Source organism: Patiria miniata, unplaced genomic scaffold, assembly GCF_015706575.1.
Source record: "Patiria miniata isolate m_02_andy unplaced genomic scaffold, ASM1570657v1 HiC_scaffold_11, whole genome shotgun sequence".
Classification (NCBI taxonomy): Eukaryota; Metazoa; Echinodermata; class Asteroidea; order Valvatida; family Asterinidae; genus Patiria; species Patiria miniata.
The window spans coordinates 2,638,515-2,657,520 of NW_024037049.1; the positions used below are offsets into that span (position 1 = coordinate 2,638,515).

General features: G+C 37.7%; 1 long non-coding RNA gene across 1 annotated transcript; it reads left to right on the forward strand.

The window, feature by feature from the left end:
- Positions 1–238: 238 nt before the first annotated feature.
- On the forward strand, positions 239–12,471 carry LOC119741747. Its single transcript, XR_005272772.1, has 3 exons — positions 239–451; positions 1,045–1,144; positions 12,053–12,471. It is a non-coding gene; the product is annotated as an uncharacterized LOC119741747 (long non-coding RNA).
- The last annotated feature ends 6,535 nt before the right edge of the window (positions 12,472–19,006 follow it).

A 19,006-nucleotide genomic window follows, 5' to 3' on the forward strand; every position in this document is an offset into this window, starting at 1 on the left:
TTTGTTTTGCTGAAAGAACACTTACCTTGTTGTGATCCGTGGACAGAACTTTAAAACGGTGGTTGTGCTTAAAATTTGGTAACTTGAAAAGTACATGAGTGATTTGAATGATTGTTGTACTAAAAGAAAGCCTATGATTTGAGCTTTTGTATCCTAGATTTTGAGGGGCTACATGCAGAAATTCACTAAAACAATATAATGGTCCCGACATTTGGGTTTCGTTTTTTTTTTAATCACCCTGTAATAATGACTGTATATAACTACACCTTTTGTGACAGTGTACAGTACAACAATTTTGGCATGTTTATTTGAAATGTGTCACTCTGCAGTTAGATGGCCATCAGGTAAAGACATGGACAATTGTCATGATTCTGCTGGCAGTTGCTTTCTTTTCTGGAATTCTTGTTTTCTTGCTGTACAGGCACAACAAACTCCCCTGCACCAGACCAAGGTAAATGATAAGATTTTTATCACTATATGTCCGGTGTACTTTATGAAATGTTTTGGTGTAATTTAATGTAAACAAACTGCAATTTGTTATCTGTGGGATTCATATGTGCTTGAAAACAAGGGCAGATGATTGCAGTTAAGCAGAACTTCAGGTATGCAGTTCGATATATTTCTGCTACTTAATGCCGAAAATTGCAGGGTTTTGCATCAGAAAAAAACCCCAGATAAATGCCTACGTGCATATTTTGCAATGGAAAACCTTACAGACCTAATGTTGATTTTCAAAACCTAAGACAGTTTACCCATTTCTATTGGTCGAGAGCCCGTCACGTGGCTGTCACGTCACGATTGACAAAGACTGGCTGTCTAGGCCTAATTTCACAACACTGCTAAGCAAAAAAAAAAATGCTTATGTAGATACGATAGTTTGTGGTATAACTGGCAGGAACATTAACCCTGAATTTAGTAATATGTCCAGATTGTTGATCACCAAATATTCGCTGAGTAATTTGATACTCACATTTGTAATTGCATATGCCAAGAAATCAGTTTACCACGCTGTTGAATCAAATCATGAAGGTTTTGACCTTTCAGCTTGGCATCATACCGCTACTCACAGCTTAGTGATGGAGACAATTTGGATAAGATGATTGACTTGGAATCTCATCCAACATATCATGACTCCTCCGATGAGGTAAGCACTGCCTATTCAATTGTTCAAAACATTGTTGTGTTTTTAAGCCCATATGACATTAACTTAAAGGCTAATTTTCAAAGCCCTCTATCCATGCAGGAACTGCAAATCAAAAACCCTGTGATCTGTCTAGAGTCAGACACTTCCTCTTGTTATGCCCTGCCGGCGAATCATACTGTTTCCGCCTTGTCCGTCCGTGTGCGTGTGTGCGTGTGCATTTGGTTCCACAGCGATATCTGGATTGTATCTCCATTTATGTCTTGGACCTTGATACAATTAAGGTAGCTTTCTACTCTAGTGTAGCTTACAGAAAATGAATAAGTTTGGACCCTATAAGACAAAGCCAAGGTCATTGGGATTAAAACAATAGGATTTTATTTATTTATTTATTTTTTTTTTTTTTACCAAACCAGTATACATGTGCAAATGTAATCACTCACTAAAATATTAGGGGGCCTGCACACTGTTTATACATTTTTTTAAATATTTTTTTTGTATTATCAATGTGGCTTCTTCACCCTTTTTTCTTGGACAGTCATATTTTTAATTGAAACAACAGAAAAAGTTTTTCAACAATTACATGTACATGTATTACTAAAACTTGAGACTTGAACCGTAATACATGTATATGTATATGCAGCTCCGTAGGTTGTTCTTAGGATTTTGAGTCACTTTCGGACCCCATAGGCCAACTGTTCTCTATTTAATTATAAAAAAAAACAAAGAAATGATGTCATGATGATAACTCAAGCTTATTCAAATAACCATATTTTCTTTTGATTGTTTAAAAATTCTTATTTCCATGTACATGTAGGCCTGGTAAATGCTCAAGGGATTATGCTCAAAGGATTTGCCTTTGAGAAATGTCTTGCTTAAGATTGAAAATATCCAGTCAGTTTGCTTAAATCACATACAATGACTTCCTAACAGAAAAGCAAAAAAAACCCAAAAAATCATTATGGGATCATAGGCATCAATACATTACATATATAACCTAAAGAAAACAATAACGATGTCAATGAATGTTCCATGTGACCCAGGTAAGTTGATGTTAATAGAGTGGTGTTATGTCATGGAAATAGGCATGGTTGCGGGGCATTTGTGTTTTTTAACACTACTTTTCTTGTTCTTATTTAAATCTGATTTGATATTTCAAAGACTCAAATCTTAACTAGAGGTTCGCGTTTGTTGAGTTACAAACACAGAGTGGTTGGGCGGACATCCTTTTCAATATACACTGCCCAGTTAAGTTGGGAATGAATGTTCATCACTGTAAGAACAAAGGATCACCAAATAAACTCCCTTCCAGTACAATCAATTATTTTGTTACAAAAATGTATCTTTAACGCTATGATAAATTTCAGTAAACATTCTATGTACGCAAACAAGTTATTTCTGGTTTGATGATGTCATCAGTCAAAAACGGTAAGTGAATACTGAGGAAAAGTTTTCATTGTGAAGTAAAAAAAAACTTTTGAAAAAACGGAAAATATAATTCTATGTATTAATTACACCTAACTTCTGGTTTGATGATGCCACAGCTTTAGAGATCCAAAGGTGAACATTGTAATGTATATCGTTATTTGGACTACGAGGATATGACAGGGATCAAATGATAGAATTTAATTAAAAATACGATCCTTTTCAAATTCTCCTCAAAGTAACTTCCGGTCACATGACGTCATAAATTTGAAAAACGTCACAAATTGTAAAATTTGAATAGATGGTTTTCAAATCAAAGAAAGCAAACACTATTATATGTGCCGCTAGGGGGCACCCTTTTGAATGATGACGTCATCACTCTTGTTTTTTGTGACCAGTGGCGTAGCCATGGGAGGGGGGGGGGACAGCCCCCCCCCCCTTGAAACCTTGTCGCCCCCCCAGTCTTCCCCCCAGTGAGATTTTGAGTTTCTAAAAAAATTACCATTGATCTACATGACGCCCCCCCATGAAATGTTCCAGCCCCCCCAGCACCCCCCCACTGAAAAATTCCTGCGATTGGTGTTGCAGTCCGGCGTTAAAAAAATGGGTTGGCTTTACTGCAAGCACTCCCAAAGCAGAAGTAATATATGTATGGCATTATTGCTTGGCATATATACAAGCTACTTTTATGGGGTTTTTTTGGCAGCAACTTGAAACTTAACTTTGAGAATACACTTTTGTTGTTAAAAAAAAAGTTTTTTCCACCTTTTTATTTCATTGCATATCACCACCGAATGTTCTTATTCGAAAATAAATATTTGAATATTCGATTATCGATCGAATAACCGAATATTCGAATATTCGGCACAGCCCTAATTTTAAGTGTATGTAATAATAGCACCCAACTTCCGGTTAGATGATGTCATAGTATTTGGAAGCAATAGGTCAACATTAAGTATAACAGACGTCATAAATTGGACTAGGAACAAACTCATGAGACAGGGGTCAAATAATGGATGTAAATAAACAGAACAGATGAAATGAACACCATACTCTATATAGTTCAAGAGCTATAGCTCAAACCATTTTGTCAAATTGTGCTCTCAAATCGCTTGTAATTTGATACCCGATGACGTCATGATGATGTAACAAGGTTTATAACATCTTTATAACATGGTTCAAGTTCACACTAGGTTTTATGATCATCCCGTGAACCGTTCGGAAGAAATAGTGCTTTGTTTTGATTTCAGGCTGTCTTCGTTTTGAATTCACCTAACTTTGACCTTCCAGTAGACCGGGAAGTAAACCAGTAGACCGGGAAGTAAAGGTCAAGCGAGTTTAGGCAAAAAAAAAAAGTCTGCAGTTTCTGGTATGGTATGGAGCTTGCCCAAAAAGTGGTGCGGCGACGCGGCTTTTTTTTTTTTTTTTTACCGGTTTTTTTGGGCTTCAAATGTCGGCTGATGACTGCATGAAAATGGTGCCCAACTAAACTTAGTGCAAATATATGGGATTCACAGAGGCCACTTAAAGCTTATTCTCGATCGTAACCCCATCTAAAAACACGTTAAAATTGTGCAGCAGCAGGATTCCAGTCAAACCAGTGAGTTTTGCGGTTTTGAGACATCATCTTTCATTGGAAAAAAAACTTTTTCATTTTGCCGACGCGCATGACTACGGCTACGCGCGCGCATACCAGAATCCGGAGACTTTTTTGTTAGCCTTACGTACACGACAAAAAATGTTTAGCAATTAATGGTCTATCCGATAACAGAATGCAAACATCATTGATGATTTAATTCAAGAGTTATATGTAAAGTAATTGGTCACTTTTTCAGCTAAAATCACTTGTAATTTGACACCTGATGACGTAATCATGATCGATTCTGGCCAGGCGATGGTAGATTAGCATATTCATTAGCGTCACTCGGCTTTTTTTTTGGCGTGGGTCTTGGTATTGACCAATGGCAGCCAGCAAAAAGGATGATATTTATCAGTTAACAACTCGTGAAGGAGGCTCTTCTTCAAACTTATACTGCATACCATATTGAATGGGAACCTTATTAATATTTGTGAGTCTTGAAAAGATTGACAGATATTGCAAATGCTAGTCTACCAACTTTCAAAACTGCACGTAGCCAGGCGTATTTTTCAATTTCAACGAAAGGTAATGAACACATCACTACGATTTTTAGCACGTACTTGGATCATTATGTCAGGAAAGTAAACCCTGAAAGTTGCATGAAGATACGGTCTTCCAAATGGGAGAAATTAATTTTTTCAAAGATTTCGCCTGCCAACGTGAACATGTGTGTGTACATGTAGTTTCATTCAAAATGAAGTGTTACGTAACCTTTAGAAATCGCCCTTCGCAACCACATGACTGATGATTTCAGCTTAATAATGCCAGGTCCGTCTATCAGAAATTGATATCATTAACCTGGTATCAATTATATTTGATGTATCGAAAATTAGAACACCACACCTACAGATTCTTTATCTTGATTGGCCAAGAGCTAGTCTAACTTTTGCTACTTTTGCTATCCTGCTGTGCACTGTCAAAAGTACTTTATCTTCAAGTAAACTTGAATCCTCGATCCTGATTGGTCGATCCATGGCAACAAGCCATGCTACATATAACCATACCGCACGGCCACGGTCCATACCGCACTCTGCATATTCCGCTGTTCCAAGATACAAGCACCATTGCAGCTGCATATGCTGAACTGCTGAATGTCCGTGTAAAGCGTGCTAGTTCCAACTGTACTGCGCATCAAGTTTGCTTGAAGATAAATTCGTTATCACGCTCGCGCTCGTGGAACACGGAAAATGTAGTGCGTCTGTGTCCCACATACCATGAGCAGACGCACTACATTATTCCGTGTTCCACTCGCGCTCGCAGGATAACGAATAATATCCGTCGCAACCAAAGTACTTTACCAGTAGCAACCAAAGTACTTTACGCACAGCAATTGTTATTGTGTGGAAATGTATAGGGGTGTACGTGTTGCACGTATCTTCCCAATCGCTTGCGCTACAGAGCTGGGTTCAAGCATTTTGTGAATGGGTAGTTTGGAAAGTGCTCGTAAATTTGCAACTAATTTCGTATTCAAATAGAAGTACATTGTAATTGCATTTACATTAAATTAATCAGTTATCACTTAAAATCAAGCAGAATCTGTGGGAGAGAGGTGTCAAAAAACAAATAGTGACTGCAATATCTCATGGTGTAGTAAACCTATTAGTAGACATCATGAAAAACATATATGCATTTCGACGTTCCAACTATAAAATGAAATTGTGAGTTTAAACCTACCAGTCACTTCAAGGGAACTATTTTATAATGTTTGTATTTGAGATAGAAACAAAATTCCTGCATCAGGGTCTTTCCTTGACACAAAGCTTTGTTTTTCAGTGGTCCAACCATGTTCCATCACATACAGACACATCGGCTGCGTTTTTTTTTGTTCCCTGATATCATTTTCTCATATCACATTTTAATTATGCCCCGCCGGCAAAGCAGAAGGGGCATACTGTTTCCACCTTGTCCGTACTGTTTCCACCTTGTCCGTCTGTGTGTGCATGTGCGTGTACAAACACTGCCTTATGGGGTACCGGAACAATGGGGGGTACCGGAACAATGGGGGGTACCGGAACAATGGGAGGTACCCTACAAGGACTGCCCACCGACTTGCGGGGTACCGTTTTGGTGCCCCACAAGTTTTTCACGAAATAGATATATGGATTTTACTAAAAAACTAGGAATTTCCAAGGTGGGTTGATCTGTCGCAAATGGAAGAGTTTTAGAAAAGGGATATTAAGTCTGAATTTCAGCCCAGGAAATTAATTCAGGTTAAAAGAAGAGTATTTTGAAATTAGTGTGCGACGTTGCAAAATTTTAGTACACGAGAACAAAGGAAGTACCCCACTTCTATGCCTATGTAAGCGAGTGTGTGTGCTCTTGTATTGTATTACGGTCGAGGACAGACAACAAAAGGAGCACAAAGGGGCCTTTCATGCTTGGATGACGGTGCCTATTGTCCTCGAATGCCGGTTTGCGTGCTTAGTCTATGGGAAAGGTTTAGGGAAAACACAAAGCCGATCCTAAGAAGCATAGCAAAACACGACTGGGTGTGCGTGTGTGGGTGTGAGTATGTAAACACCGGCAATTGTGGACGTAGGACAAAAGAATTGAGGCGCAAACAATACGTCCACGATTGACCGAACGTCCACGATCTCAAATCGTGTACAAAACCGATGAGTGCTGTCGCTAAAAAGTTAGAGTACAAACAAAGGAAAGAGGATTAGGGACAATGGGGCGTCCACGATTGCCGGCATTTACACACGTGTGTGTGTGTGTGTGTGTGCATTTATGCCTATTGCAGTACTATGCATGGGTTGTGCGTGCGTGTGATCTGATACACCATGCCCTCTGGAGACGTGCACACAATAGGGAACAAAAGATTGTATACGTCTCCACAGGACAGTTTCTGTAGATGAAGATTTTCACGAAATAGATATATTGATTTTACTCAAAAACTAGGAATTTCCAAGGTGGGTTGATCTGTCGCAAATGGAAGAGTTTTAGGGATATTAAGTCCGAATTTCAGCCAAGGAAATTAATTCTGGTTAAAATAAGAGCATTTTGAAACTTCACTTTCAAACTCGAAAACTTTACTACACGAGAAAATTAGTGATGGCTGATATGGGAATCTTCCCAACTGTTCCATTGACTGTCATGATTGTACTGAATGCCTTTTTTTAATAAACAATGATATATATATTTTTTGAAGTCCAGTGACCTATGGTTTTCCGAGTAAGGACTGTATAAATGTTCAAATGTTTATTTTAAAAAAGGCGATTTGTAGAGTACAAGACTTTTTTCAGCACCACAAATTTTGAAATGTGGTGTGTACAAAACTTACATTATTGTGGACATTCCAAAGGCAGAATATTAGTATAACAGTAGGTGAACCATGCCGACTTCAGTTACCTCTATCATGATCATGTTTTGTCGAAAGCATTTTTGATACCGCTGATGTTAACCCCAGTCTACTAACGTGACTGAGGAATTTCTTGTCAAAATCACTTCATTTTCAACAGCTTGGGCTGTATCCTTATCACTACACCCTCCAGTTCCTTCCACTTCTGCCAATAACTAGCAAATTTGCTCCATCTGGTTAAATGTAAAGTTGTCGATCCTGCTTTTTTTAAAGTGAGCAAGCAGCCAGCCTGTCATAGAAATTAATTCCCTACATGTGTCGTAAAGAAGTATGCACATGGCAGCGTTGACCCTGAGCACGAGCTTGAGGCTGTTGTTTAATTATCTTCTGTGTTGACGGGGCTCAAATTTCTGGAATAATCAGGGCCCAATTTTGGGGTGAGAATGCAACTTTTGATTTGGGGAAAATCTAGGGAGTGTTCAGCATGGTCAAAACTACATACAACCCAAAAATTAGGTTGCCTAAAATTTTTAAGTCAAACTTGAACGATACAGCCTTCAGCTGACGGCCTATGTTATCAAGTAATCAAGTAATATTGATGTAACGACGGACCCTAAAAGATGCATATTTCAAAATTCTAAATCTAGAACTACAAGTCTTATTGGGTTAAACTTAAGTTAGTATGTATATACAGGGACGTTTGAAGTGACATCATGATGACATCACCATATGATTTTATGTTGATTTTTCATTTTCACAAATGACACATGGTAATTCAAAATTCATTTTGTATAGGATTGTTAGGTCATAAATAAATGCACATATTTGGAAAAATGTCTGACATTTTCAGACAATATGTGAAGATCTGATCATCAAGAAATTTGGTGGGTAGTTAGGTTATGTTACTGGTATGCAAAATCCAAATTGATGTCACTTTAATGAAAGTCATGTTATTTTCTACATGCAAACATTTGTGTTGAATGCAATGTTCTTAACTTAAAACAAGGCATGGACAAATATCCCATTGTATACCTGGTCCAAGACAAGTGATGTCATGATGATGTCATCAAAGGTACGTGATGTCAGCTTTAAAGTCCTATATCTAGAGAACCACATGTCTGATGGTGTTCAGTTTTTGGACAATTTATAGCAATGCATACGTAAAAACTAACAGATGTAGACCTCTAGTTTTTCTTCTAATTTCTTTCCTCTGTTTTTTCTACCCTAAATTCCATAGACTTTGTGCACAATTTGTTGTGTTATGTCCTAGCAAAGTTAATTTGTTACGTCATAGCAAAGATATGTCATATCAGTGATGTCTGATTGACGTAATTAGAAGTCATGAGGCTACCCTGAAAAATCATTTATTAAAGTCCTTTATACAACATCTGAATAAATCTCCGTCATCTGATTGGTGGATCGTTGATCACATGTCATTGAATTATTCGTACCAACGCACGGCGCGCGCGTGGCGCGCAGCGCACAGTGCAATGGAAGTTCTATTGCACGGTGAATAGAACTTCTATTGCACGGTGTCACTGCTGCTGGTGGTGGCGCTGTTTTAAATCGAGATAAATTGAATACGATTGTTCTCAACCTGTTGAACAGTTTGCATTAATATAATATGATGAACTTGTCGAACTTTTGAACAGTTCTTAACCTGAAAAAATTGGCAATTAAAAGTCAACCAATCAGATGGCAAGGACTTATTCAGGTGTTATATAAAACAAATAATGAATGTTTACATCTAGTGAGCTTCTCCAATAGTCGGCGCCAAGTGTTAATAAAATATTTAACAAAATTATTTATATATATTTCATTATTTATCATAAATTCAAGCTTAGGCTTACTTATTTATATATAATGCATTATTTAAATATCATGAATTTCTTCTCCAACAATCATATATAATAAATGTTTGGCAGTTTGCATTATATGTAAATAAATTTATGTGCCACTGAATTATTTTCAAATATTTTTTTGCAACCTAATTATTTACATATAATCTGTCAACGTCATGTTATTATTTATATATAACTTTTTGGCAACAAAAGTATTTACAAATAATTTTTTTGCAATCTATAATTATTCATATATAATTTTTTTTGGCAACATAATTATTTACAAATACATTTTTGCAAACTAAAATTATTTATTATATAATTTTTTGGCAACATAATTATTTATTATATAATTTTTTGGCAACAAAATTATTTACAAATAATTGTTTGCAAACCATGATTATTTATTATAGCATTTTTTGGCAACATAATCATTAGTTATATAATTTTGTTGGCAACATGATTATTTACAAATGATTGTTTGCAAACTATTATTATTTATATATAATGTTTTGGCAATTTGTATTTAATTGACAGTTTCATTTATTATATAATTTTGCACCGCACGCATTATTTCTAAATAATTTGTTTGGTGCGAAGCGAACGAAGCTATGATTAATATATAATGGCTATGATTTATATATAATGGTTTTCTGAAATGAATAGTGAAACTCTTATGCAAATTACCTACACTAGGACATGCGTATATTGTATCATATAACTCTGTACATTGCGGGATTGCCGCACCGTGCTCGCTATAGAAAACATTCAGTATTGTGTATTTTGGGTCTGAATTATTTTAATTTGCACCGCAAAAGCTATTGAAATAACCCTCAAAATGTGATAAAACCTTGTCTCAATTCATGTTAACAGTATTCTAAGTCGATGATTCTTAAAAATCATGGAGAATTTTGGTATGCACAACGCTATACGATGGCTGGGCGCACTGTATAGATGCCATTATTCTTTTATTTATTAAAAACAACATATATATAAATAATAATAGTTTGCAAACGATTATTTGTAAATAATGATGTTGCCAAAAAAAATTATAGAATTAATCATTATAGTTTGCAAACAATTATTTGTAAAAAGTTATGTTGCCAAAAAATTATATAATAAATAATTATGTTGCCAAAAAAAAAAAGGAAAAATAATTATTGATTGCAAAAAAAAAATTGTAACACGGTTTGCACTCTCGAGCGCAAGCCCTTTTGTGAGAGGTCACAACACGGGCACTTGTGAAGTGTCTAGAGCAATGCCAGAGTAAGGCACAAAGACCGCTCAGTTTCGGTTTGGTTTTCGCTTGATACAGTCAATGACCCTCCTCCCACCCCGATCTCCTATTCAGGGTTACTTAACCTTAAACAATGGAGTTTCTGTGATCTTACAGTTAGGAATGTTAAAGAGGTTTTAACGAGTTATTATATACATGTAGATGTGTATGTGCATTATGTGGGATCTTAAATCTCGGATGCGGGGGGGGGCTGGGAAGGGTTGGGTTTGAACTCATTGAAGCTCTTTGATTATGATTTAGTAGACTGGATGGTTTAAGCCCAGGGAGGGAAAGGTGAGATTGGCCATTTGTCAAATTCTGAGTGGTAGGCCAAGGGTCAGTACAAACGGACAAATTATAATGATTGATCTGAGCCACTTTCCCGCCATGGGCTCTTGTGCTGCGGATAAGGAAATTATCCACAGCGTTTATATCAGCTTGTGAAAAGCGAGGGCGCTGCTAATTGTTGTGAGAAGCCCAATTGTAGGGATATCCGTATATAGTCCCTTGGGACTTGTGAGAAGCGTTTGCGCTTCTAATGGTAGGGATATCATATTAGTCCATGGGGACTTGTGAGAAGCGACTGGCGCTTCTGATTGTTGCGAGAAGCGACTGGCGCTTCTAATTGTTGGGATATCCGTAGTCCTTTGGGAATTGCGTTTCTGTATGGATATCCGCAGTCCGTTGGGACTTGAAAGTAGCGATTGCACTGCTAACTGTAGGGATATAGCCGTAGCCTTGTAATGATTATAACTGTTAGCATGTAAGTTGTAAATATGATTATTCAACCATGCTGGTATGTATACCTGGACCTGGTAAGGATCATAACTTATATGTAAATTGTACATGTAATTGTTAAACCATGCTTGTTGGATGGTATCAAGTGAATAAATGCTTGCCGAGTGACCACAGTGCTTTTCTCCGGTGTGACTCTTTCACAAATAATGATGTTGCCAAAAAATTATATATAAATAATAACATGACGTTGACAAATTATATGTAAATACTTAAGTTGCAAAAAAAAAATTATTTGTAAATAATTCAGTTGCATATACATTTATTTACATGTAATGCAAACTGCCAAACAATTATTTATATACAATTGTCCAAGAAGAAATTTATGATATTTAAATAACGCATTATATATAAACAAGTAAGCCTAAATAAGCAGAAAAGTTAATAATATAATAAAAATGAATTATATACAAATAATTGTGTTAAATAATTTATTAAAACTTGGCGCCCATGTGACACAGTCAATCAGAGATAAGGATCCTCATGACACAAATTATGCATTTAATGTACACAGTTCATATTCCGGCACTTTATTATTGGTTTATCCATACTGCATATTTGTATGTATGAAGCTGGTGAATTAATAATAGATAATAATGATAGATTCTGTTATCATATATTTTCACCACTCCAGGAAATCTTAGAGTAAACGAGGACAGTAGAAGGCAGAGCTTGAAGATAAAGTAAGAGGTAATACACTCACAAGTCTTCCTTTAATTACATTGGAGAAGAAGTATGGATACCAGGCAAACTAAAGTATATATGTTTGATGTGTTAAGTTGCATTTTGAGCTACTCTTTCATTTTTAAAGATCGCTTTAATGAGAGTAACACTGTAGCCCATTAGTCCCTGTTCTGCCCCAAAGTGCCCTACCTGTATTTCTTCTACCACCCAAAATCGCCCCAGCACTCAATGGTTTTCATCAAGGAGTAAATAACAGTGTAGTACAAGTGTTAAAGGGAATATACATCATTTGCTTTTGCTGTAATTTTCAGAAATGGATGGAATTGGGGGGTTGGAAATATATAGCAAATATAGTTACACTGACTTTTTTGAGGTTTTGGGTTCGAAAATGCTATAAAAACCAAGAAAAACAATCATTTTCCTGTAGTCTGGTTCCCTGACTCCATATAAGAAGAAACAGAGCAGTTTACGTACATTGGGGAATTGTAAGGTCAGGAAACCAATCTAGCTGGCTCGTACCCGTTCATGGGTTTGTAATCGATTGCAAACAAGTGCGATAGTCAATTGGGGCCAGTATTTGAAAAAAAGCCAGTTTTTTCCAACGCTGATCGGCCGATCAGCGTTGGAAATTGATACAAAAATACCACTTTTCTTGAAAATTACAGTATACCAGGTGCCATGATTTTACAGGATGCTTTACACTGTCATTCACTAACAGTCCAGCAAGGTATTTCAAAATGATTTGGTAGTTTTATTTTTTGATGTTTGCAAATGTTGTATTTTCCCTTTAATGGTGTGAATTAGTTAAATTAAAAGTTACGGGAATTTATTGTTATTAATGAAATACATGAACAAAATTATCTTGTTTTGGCGAGCTATTTTTTCAGACAAACACAAAGTTCCTATGCATTTTGTAAACCAGTTTGACTTAAATAAGTTTAAGTATTAAAGTTATGTTCCCTGTGCTCTTCAACAAATTCAACTTTTTATAATTTTTTGTTGGGGGGGGGGGTTCCAATACCTCATTTAAAAGTGAATAACATTTGTATTACTAGAACAATAGCAAAATGAAAAGGAATTTATTTTTTAGGGACGAAACTTGAAAGTAGGATGGGGAATGCATTTTTAAGTCAATGGTAAATCTCACTTCTCATTTAAATCGTTAACAAAATGCTTGTGTGTTAACACCAGGGAAGAGTCCTTATTTCAGGATGCATTGAAACATTATGCACTGATGTAACTGTAGGTCAGGTATTTGTGTCTTTCCCTTGATGCTTGGTAAATATGAGGTTTTGTCTCGCCCGCCAGCTATGTGGGTAGATACCTTGTGGGCATGTCACCCGCCAAAGAGGTCAAATTGACCATGGGACCAAGTTTTCAATTTTAGGCGTTGGGACAAAGGTAGCCTAATTGCCTCTGTGTGGATATTTGCCTGGCCTACAAACAAATGTGTTTAGTGAGTAAACACAATTCTAAACACTTTCTTGCTATCATCTCGTCCAAAAAATGTTTAGCATGTAAACATGTTTACAAATTTATTTTGTTTTTGTGTTTTGGTTTTTTTTAGGGAGTGAGATTGGTTAGAACAGGTAATAACAAAGTAACTGTCTTTCTTAAATTTCTTATATGATTAATTTACTAACCCAAAGTTTGAACTGCATCAATTTCATTATGCATTGCAAGTGCTATCACCAAATCGTGATATATTTCCTTTATCTAAACCTAGTCAGATTACACAACTGGTTAGGAGGTATGAAATGTTGTATTATATCCATTGAATGTGCAGTGTGCACTGGATAATCAAAGAACATAATGTCATTCATATTATATATAGAGCTTAAAGATGAAATGTAACTGAAGTGGGAATACATACGACTGTCAAACAAAACAAATTGCCACATTTAGTTGCCAGATGGGAAGTGACTTCCAGTAAAAAGGTAATTAAAAATACACAGTAATTAGTACTTTAAGTTTTTCTTTAAATTACATTTTGCTATGATGTCTTGATAATTTAATATATGTAAAATTTTAAAGGGGCACGTTTCATTGGCTTTTATTGTTTGTTAGGAGGAAAGGATCTATTTTAGAAGTAATGCAAATCATTGAAAATTTCTTTGTTAAATATCGTAATCCAAACACTTTGGATAAATTTAGATTTTGTATGTTTATGTGGAGTAAATGGGCTACCATGGTATTTTTTATTAGAGTATTCTTGTAATTTATATTGTCTTCCATTTTGGGGATTAATGTAAATCTTTTGGTTGTTAAGGCCCACTTGAACACTGGCAGAACTTTCATTACATGTTATGATGTATCTGTATATAAAGGACTGAATGACAGTACATAATTTCATGTTTTGTTATGATGACTTGTTTGTTTCGATTGTGTTCAGTTTGGAGCAACCAAGTTGATTATGTACATGTTATAGACTCAAGACTTTCCACTTAGTTGGTAGAGCCTCGGTTTTTTTTTTTTATCTCAGTCAAGGAGTACGGATGAGGAACTGTAGAGTCGAGTTGAGAATGGATGAGGCGAAGCTAAAAATTGTTTTAGATTATATATACACCATGACAAAAATTTATGAACTAATTTTGTGGCGGTTATCGGGTGAAAACTGAAAGTTAAATAGAAGACTAAGATGTCTTATACGATATTTACTTCTTTTGGAATAAACTTGAAGGGCTCTTTTGAATAATTTTTACAGAAAAACAAAATCTAAAATGACCGGTGAGAAGGACTGTTTTCAAGCCAGCATGACTAAATCCCGAACCCATCGACTGTAGGTACTAGCAAAGATACTATGGGTGCACACCGGTAAAAAGGCCTTAATCCCTCCACCGAGCCCATGAATAAAAGTTATACCCCTCGAAATACAAATTTTCTATAATCAAGAGTTCTACGAGCAATAAAACTGGGTAATTGAAGAGATAACGCAATGAACATCTGGCCTGGTCGCGAATTTTTTTTTTCTATCAAACGACATCCGCATATGGGTGTACGCTATGGCGTTTGGAACTTTTATAAAAACACGAGAAGAAATTAAATGAAATGACAAAAAAAATGAATTAGAACGTTATGATATTCAGACTTTATTTCCCTTTAAAAAAAAAATCCTCCAAAGCCTCGGGTTAGAAAAGGAAAAAAATTCGGGTGCAAAACCGAGAACCGAAGCGCAACCTCGCGGTGCAAAATCCTACCCTTTATCAACTGGGCTGTCGCACTTAGGGTGACCGTAAGGTCATGACAAAATTCTGCTAAATGCGCTTCAACAATCTGTCAGATTTGTCAAAAATCTGCCAAATTCCCCAGAATAACTCGAAATACACTATAAACCTTTAAATCACATGCAGATGTTGTAATGTTGCCTTAATTAATGTTCAAATTATATTATAAACATCTATAACCACATAAAGATAATTCGAAATTGCGTAAACTTCAGGCAATTAACATGCATTGGTGTCACAACGAAATCCGGTTCCCAGTGTTTGCTCGTACCCCCCGCCCTGCAAACAGAACGCTGGGATCAACCTCGTCCCCAGTGCTTACTTTTTTTCCAACCGTGTTTCCAATAGTAAACCCTGGATAGTAAACTGTGATACTGCATGTTGTCTCGATAAGATCGTAACAGTTTAATTAAATAAATCGCGTTTTCGTAACTCACGCTGTGCTCGCGCTGCGACGAATTGACTCTGTTTTTACCCCAGACACCGCATACAAAAACGAACGATAATGTAACGCACATGCAGGCACCAGACTATTCCTCATTTGCATACGTGTTCAAAAATCTTGCACATGCAAATGATCCAATACCAGGGTGAGAGAGCAGGTAGTGATTGGCGCGTACTGCTCAACACCCTGGGGTCGAGGTTGTGCTGGGATACTCTGATGAGTTTCACAGAATCTTGTGAAGGAAGTGGCCTATGACCTATGTATAAAGCATCTGGCTGCAGCTGTTCAAGACCGCAGTTAGACAATATGCGCAAATGCTAAACATTCCATACCGGATGTGATTTCTGTTTCATTGCGGACCATGGGGACAAAATTTTGAGCGTCGCATAAAGTAATCCGACCGTTCGTGATTCGAAACGGAGCCTGAGCGAGTGACAGGAATTGTAAATGAACAACACAGATAAATTTTATGGAATTTCCTACATTATTACGCTTTTCAACGACAATAAAACATCTGTAAACTGGAATAAAAGAGTAATGAATCAGTCTTAACGGCCGTTTAAAACCTTGCAGAGTCATGACCTTGATCACGCGCAGGTCACTGGTCATTCAAAATCCAACCAATCAGAGCGTGGATTCATCAGAGTATCTTGGGGCGTTTTAGAATCCCTGTTCTTGACAACACTCGGGTTAACCCGACACGAGAACAGCGGTCTCGAACGTGACGAACAGACCCGAGAGGGCGTTCGCGGATCGATTTTTTCACTCCCCGGTTGATGGAGGGTTCGGCGAGGTACAGCTTGAACAAAATGGCGGACTGTGCAGATTCGAAAGTTGTTTTGTGGTTTTTTTGTGTGTGCTAATACCCTAATGATTGGAATAAGAATACCATTATAGTGCAGTCTGCAATTTTGGTCTGTTTCACATTCATCTTCAGAGTCGTCCTCGTTCATTTGGAATAGGCCTAAGTACAAATTCAGACGATTGTCGGCCATTTTGCATTGCTTTATATCGATGCGACACGCACCCGCGCGTTCGTAACAACCAGCTCGAGAACACGTTCTCGTGCTACACGCGTGTTGTCAAGAACAGGGATTCGAAACGCCCCCAGCGTCCTGTTTGCAGGGCGGGGGTACGAGCGAAAGTCCCAGTGAACCTTAGGCCAAGTTCGGGCAAGGACCATTGGTCGACTAGTGGTTGATTTGTGACGTACCTTACGCCTGCGCATTGATGGCAACGTGCGAACGTCTCTAGTCAATCGCTGGTCAAAATGTCATCGCAAAACGTCTGGATCCTGGCTCTCTGCTAACGTTATAAACGCGCGCGGCTATTGATTACCAGCGAAGCAACCAACCCCAGTAGGTTGGTTGCAAATAGTCGACTAGCGTAGTCAACCATCGTCGACTAGACAGAGTTCGGGCAAACGTTAGTTAACCATTGGTCAACTATAGTCCTTGCGCGAACTTGGCCTTAGCCTTTAGTCAAGTCCCACGCGCCTATACCCGGACCATCCGGACACGTAACACACTCTACTCTCTAGCCCCTGGACCATCCGGACACGTAACACATCCCTGATGCTGGCACGTAAAAAGACTAGCACGAGCGGCGAAGCCGTGGGCGTTTTCGAATCCCTGTTCTTGACAACACGCGTGTAACACGAGAACGTGTTCTCGAACTGGTTGTTACGAACGCGCGGGTGCGTGTCGCATCGATATAAAGCAATGCAAATGGCCGACAATCGTCTGAATTTGTACTTAGGCCTATTCCAAATGAACGAGGACGACTGTTGCAAAACCGTACATGCGGGGATGAAATTGCAGACCTGCATTATAATGGTATTCTTATTCCAATCATTAGGGTATTAGCAACAGAAGCACAAAACAAGGCTACGACTATTGCGCAGTGAATCTGCACAGTCCGCCATTTTGTTCAAGCTGCACCTCGCCGAACCCTCCATCAACCGGGGAGTGAAAAAATCGATCCGCGAACGCCCTCTCGGGTCTGTTCGTCACGTTCGAGACCGCTGTTCTCGTGTCGGGTTAACCCGGGTGTTGTCAAGAACAGGGATTCGAAAACGCCCTGTGAGGGCCTTTACCATCTCGTGGAGAACGCTTATGTTTTTCTTAGCATTTGTCTTCCGATTTGGCAGAGTTGCTGACTCGAGTCATGTGACTTGGACTCGAGTCGGACTCGAGTCGCTATTTTTGAGACTTGTGACTTGACTTGTAAATACTAGCTTTGACTTGTGACTTGACTTGGACTTGCAAACAATGACTTGTGACTTGACTTGGGATTGCAAAAAATGACTTGTTACCAACCCAAGTCAGACGCTACTCGAGCGACCCAATACACTTTAATTAAACTATTATACTTTTAATTAGCTATTCGGTTTACGCCTTACGTGCATTAAAAAACGGACTTTGGCTTGCGCGGTTTCTACTTCGCGCAGCTGCAGCTGTAGATCATATCAGTGAGCTGAGCTGTTACGTTGCGTAATGCCTGCCTGCACTTCTGGTTGGTAAATAAGAACAGCCTCCCCAGACTCTTTCCTTTTGCTATGAGGGTGCTGTCTGTTCCTGCTAATATAGCTCCCCATCGAACGTGTATTCAGTCATGGAGGAATAATTATGAGGCCACACAGAGCAAAGTTGAGTGATACTATGCTATCAAATCTTGTTTATTTGAAGTGTAACAGGTTTTACATGAATTTTTTTTTTTCAATTGAAGTCGCCCAACACAAGGCCCAAAAAGGCCACTCAAGGTGTTTATAAATGCAGTTTATAGTTGCAGCGAGAAAGGTTCATTCCAGAAAATAGACCTCAGTGACTGAATCCAGAAAAATGAATAGTTCCCACTAGTTTCAAAAGTGTTCAATAAGACTGTCACAACAAACTACAGTTTTCAATGACCAAGTCTCTTGCTTCATGTAATGGTTGAACAAACTTTGAAAGGAACCTTTTATGAAAAGAAAGCAGGCCTTTGTCAATTGCATGTAAAATACCGGATAGCCTAACCCATTGGTCGGCGTTTAGTATACATGAAAATTGAACAATAAAGTGTTAGTATATGTAATCGAGTGAGTGAAGTCTTTTTTTCATGTCATCTCAACATTTATTTCTACAATGTTAAGTAAATTTATTAAAGTATACAAAAGGCTAATATCCGACAGATATGTGATAAACTACAAGAATAGTAATTGCAACACATTGAAAAAGGGGAATTAAGGAGGCATGTT